The sequence below is a fragment of the Triticum dicoccoides genome, chromosome 5B (assembly GCF_002162155.2).
Source record: "Triticum dicoccoides isolate Atlit2015 ecotype Zavitan chromosome 5B, WEW_v2.0, whole genome shotgun sequence".
Taxonomy (NCBI): Eukaryota; Viridiplantae; Streptophyta; class Magnoliopsida; order Poales; family Poaceae; genus Triticum; species Triticum dicoccoides.
In genome coordinates, this window is record NC_041389.1 from 412383380 (window position 1) to 412388866 (window position 5487).

Sequence of the window (5487 nt, forward strand, 5' to 3'; positions counted from 1 at the left end):
TGGGACCTCCATGGCCGGCGCCGCCATGGAGCTCGCCGGAGCTCGGCGCTGCCGTCTCCGCCCGCCGGCGCCCCGTGCCATCCCCTCGACCCGCGCCTCCACCGCGTCCCCGCCGTCCCCTCGCCTCCTCCGCGGATCGCTCGTCGCCGGCGCCCCTCCTCGCCGGAATTCGCGGAACCTCGCCGGAGACGAAGCTGGATCAGATCCACCCATCCCCGGAACCAAACGTCACGTCCTCGTAACCCGGATCCCTCCGTCCCGCGTTGACTTTCGCGGAGGTAAAATCTGCTGTCCCGAATATTGCTGTAATTTTCATGCCCTGTTTGACGTGCTATATCTCTGCATCCGTAGCTCCGTTTTGTGCGTGTAATATGTCAAATTGTTCGTCTCAACGAGTACATCACTTCATTCCATTGCATCATATTCATTTGAGCTCATCTTGATGCCTGAATCATTGTTGCAGGAGTGCTTCATGATGTTTTCTGCTGTCTGTTAACATAACAAGCACTTTTGTTATTTTTGCCATGATTGATGTGTGCATCCTATGAGGTTGATGTCTACATGTGTTTTGAACTATGCCATGCCATCTTTACAGGGGTGCTTACCATGTATTCTTTTATCAATGTGGTGACTAGCACAAGCATGCAAACTAGGCATCGTGATGTTGCTGATTTAGTCCCTGTTCCGCTGTTATTTTGATGCCATGTAAACATGATGCTACAGAGAGATCCATGCATATTTTGAGATACTTCAGTAAGGATGTTTTGAACATATGGTTGTTGTCTATCCATTCATGCCCTTGTTTGCAATTATGGAGTAGCCTAGCATGTCATTTTCGTGCTCTACTTTTGCTTCAAAATGTTTCCTGGCAGATTGTTTACGTGTTATTCAATTTGGCCAAGGTTGTTGTAGTTGATCCTTGCATGCTATGGACTTGTTCTTGACTTGGTTTGTTTCACAAACATGTCTTCTTGATGATTATATGCTTATCTTGTCATGCAATGACTTGTGGTGAGTGAATCGAGCTTGTTAAGTAGGGTACATGATGTTGCTGTTTTGCTAGACTGAATCTGTTATTTCGTGATGCTATGTAAACATGTTGCTACTAGTCATTCTATGCATAATCTGGAGATGATCACTAAATATGTTTTGATCTTCATGATATGCTCTATCCATCCATGCCCCTGGTTGCATTTATAGCTTGCTATATCTTGTTCATATCTTGCTCCAAAGTTGCTTCATAATGTTGCTGTCAGCCTGTTTACATTAAGTTCAGTTGTTTCCATGTGTTTTCCTAGTGATCCATGCACCCTATGACCTTGCTATTGCCATGCTTGGCTTCACAAACATGCCTTCTTACTGTTGGTTGCCTTGCCATGCCATATAATGCTCTGTAGTGAGTTGCACAAGCTCATCTACATGCCTTCATAATTCTGTTTCTGCCATGTTTGAATCTGTATTATAACTTGCTATGTTTACATGGGTGCCATCATATTTTCTGATCCTTTTTGGCTCATGGTCAGTAAAGGACTTTTGATCTATGAAATTAGTAGATTCATGACATGCCTTTGTTTTCCATTATAAGTTCCTATAACATGTTGTTTGATAGCTCTAAACATTGCATCATGATGTTATTTGTTGCAAAGTCTGAAATTGTTATAACTTGCAATCTTACCATGTGTGTTTGAGCATGTTCTAGTGATTTCTGGAGATAGCTCAGTGTTCATGTTTTGTAATGCTTTACCTGTAAATCATGTCCATGCCTTTTGTTCTCATGTTGGGGTGCTGTAGCTTATTGTTTTGATGCTTGCAATATGACTAGTTACTGTTTTGGACAGATTGTATCTATAACTTGTATAGTGTGTGTGTGTTGCACCGTTGCTCCGTTTTGAGTGTGCTCTATATGAAACTTGCTTAGAATTGCATGTAGTTTCATATTATCATGTTGCATCCATGTTTTGAGGTGTTTGATTGATGTTTGGGTGCATATTGCATCAATGCCATGTTTAACTTGTGTTGCTCATATCTTCTAGGCCGTAGCTCCGAATTAAATGAATTTATATGTAACTTGACTAGAATCTCGTGTAGATCATCTTTGTGCATCTTAACTTGCTGTTTAACAACTTAAACATAAGGTTTATTCAGATCTGGACCAATTTCGAAATATGCATATGAGGACTTACCGGAATTGTTATATGTTGTTCCCGGCCTCATTTAAACTTGCCTTGATGTGTTGCTCTTGTTTGCATCATCTCTTGCCATGAGTAGCCTCATGTAGCTTTGTCATGCATCATGCTTGTTTGTGCATCATGTCATGTTCATGTGTGGTGTGTTTACCATGTTATGTGCTTCTTTCCATAGTTCCTGTTTCGTTGCGATCGTGAGGATTCGTTCGTCTACGCTTGCTTCATCTTCGTGGCTTCGTCTTCTTCATGGACTCGTTCTTCTTCCTTGCGGGATTTCAGGCAAGATGACCACTACCCTGGATCTCACTACTATCATTGCTATGCTAGTGGCTTCGTTCTATCGCTATGCTGCATTACCTATCTTTTGCTCATCAAGCCTCCCATATTGCCATGAACCTCTAACCTTTGACACCTTTCCTATGCAAACCATTGATTGGCTATGTTACCGCTTGCTCAGGCCCTCTTATAGCGTTGCTAGTTGCAGGTGAAGTTGAAGATTGCTCCATGGCGGACAGGATTTTGGTTGGGATATCACAATATCTCTTATATTATTAATGCATCTATATACTTGGTAAAGGGTGGAAGACTCGGCCTTTTGCCTAGTGTTTTGTTCCACTCTTGTCGCCCTAGTTTCCGTCATACCGGTGTTATGTTCCCGGATTTTGCGTTCCTTACACGGTCGGGTGATTTATGGGACCCCCTCGACAGTTCGCTTTGAATAAAACTCCTCCAGCAAGGCCCAACCTTGGTTTTACCATTTGCCTCACCACCACCTACCCTTTCCCTTGGGTCGGCCAACCCAAGGGTCATTTTTATTTTAGCCCTCCCGGGCCAGTGCTTGTCTAAGTGTTGGTCCAAACTAGAGCACCGTGCGGGGCCATCCCTTGGCAACTTGGGTTACGTCGGTTCCTGTACGCTTCGCTCATCCGGTGTGCCCTGAGAACGAGATATGTGCAGCTCCTATCGGGATTTCTCGGCGCATCGTGCGGCTTTGCTGGTCTTGTTTTACCATTGTCGAAATGTCTTGTAAACCGGGATTCCGAGTCTGATCGGGTCTTCCTGGGAGAAGGTCTATTCCTTCGTTGATCGCGAGAGCTTGTCATGGGCTAAGTTGGGACACCCCAGCAGGGTATAATCTTTCGAAAGCTGTGCCTGCGGTTATAGGCAGATGGGAATTTGTTAATGTCCGGTTGTAGATAACTTGACACCAGATCCGAATTAAAACGCATCAACCGCGTGTGTAGCCGTGATGGTCTCTTCTCGGCGGAGTCCGGGAAGTGAACACCGTTTCTGGGTTATGTTTGACGTAAGTAGGAGTTCAGGATCACTTCTTGATCATTGCTAGCTTCACGACCGTTCCGCTTGCTCTCTTCTCGCTCTTATTTGCGTATGTTAGCCACCATACTTGCTTAGTCGCTGCTGCAACCTCACCACTTTACCCCTTCCTTTCCTTTTAAGCTTTGCTAGTCTTGATACCCATGGCAATGGGATTGCTGAGTCCTCGTGGCTCACAGATTACTACAACAACAGTTGCAGGTACAGGTTATGCGATGATCATGACGTGAGAGCGATGCTTGCTTGCGTTGAGTTCTTCTACTTCTTCGATCAGGGGATAGGTTCCAGGTCGGCAGCCTGGGCTAGCAGGGTGGATGTCGTTTGAGTTTCTGTTTGTGTTTCATCCGTAGTCGGATGATGCTCTTTTGTATTGTGATGCTATATTCGTGTGGCATTGTATGCCTTATGTATGTATCCCCATCTATTATGTAATGTTGATGTAATGATATCCACCTTGCAAAAGCGTTTCAATATGCGGGTCTATCCTTGGTGGGACCTTCGAGTTCCTTTTGGATAGGGTCGCATATTGGGCGTGATAGGTTGTCTTTCATTTCCTTTTTTATCTACATTTTTTTTTCATTTTTGCTCTGGTTTGTTAATTGCTTTACCACCAAAGAACTTATGTAAATTATGTAGCTTGTCACATGAACATTATTGCATTATATAGCAATGCCACAAAAAGCTGAAGGTCGTTTGAAAAGGTTTAATTATTTTTAGAAAGCAAAAAGGCCAAGTAATGTGTTGTTGGTCCACTGTTTTAATTCCTAGGGGAATTTCTGGAGTTTCTGAAGTGTTGGTTTTGTTTTTATAACAGCTTTGGTAATTTTTGCAATGTTGTGAACATTTTAGTTTTTCGTGTTTGAAAACTTTTGTTGTTTGTTTTTATTTCAAATCTGAATTCGATCGGGTTTGAATCATTGGGAGATTAACAACAATAACCGAGGTGACGTGGCATCACTAACGCGGGATTACTGTAGCATAATTACCCAGGCGTCACAATTCTCCTCCACTAGAGGAAATCTCGTCCCGAGATTGAAGAGGTAGAGTAAGGGCGAAAGGTCTAGTTAAGATATTCTAACGAATCTTCTCAGTCTTGGCTGCTCTTCTCGAAGAAGTTAATCCCTTTCGCTGATGTCTTCAATTCTTTATTCCAATGCATCGTGATGAAGTTGTCATCCTTTCTTCAGGGAACTCCATCGTACTTACGAATAGGTAAGGGGCAGCTCTACAACGATAGGATGTTATAAGGGAAAATCATCTGGGGGTATCCCAAGGATGAACACATGAGTATCTCTTGAGTTGAAAAATGAAACACGTGGAGAGCAAAGTAAGAAGGTACCATAAGAAGTTTCAATCGGATAGACAATCGTTCAATGGCTGAAACTGAAAGTGGAAGGGGGTTTAGGGCAACGAAAATAAATATAGTGTTTGATACTAGAGTAGGTCATCTCTAGGAAGGTGACTCGTGATTTCATACGAACCAAGCATGAGGAAAGCTTTAGAAACAGGAATGTACGGGTGAGTCAGGTTTTGATCCTGTGGAACTATGAGTTATGGGCCCACCATGTGGGTTAAAGTAGGAAGGGTGGTGACGTCTTATACGTTCATGTAAGCAAGGCATGTCAGGGGATAGTCTGTCAGTTATGTCGGCAACAACATCGGTACCAAGGGCGAAGGATGAAGAGAACCATTTTCCTGCTTGTTGGACGAGGCGGACCAATAGGCAAAGTTCTCGTCCATCGGTGGTTACCGGAATGCCATCAACAAAAGCAACAGGGTCTTACTAACAGAGTGGTACAACAAGGTGCTTACCTAAGCAGGGAATTATCACTGCTCAGTTAAGTCAGTGTACAAGAAAGGTTAAACAAAACATTGGAAAGTAAAATGTGTTTAAACACATTTTACAAGGGTATATCCTTCTCAAGGACAAGCAAAGCATGATATCCGTAACAAGATATAATGTAGA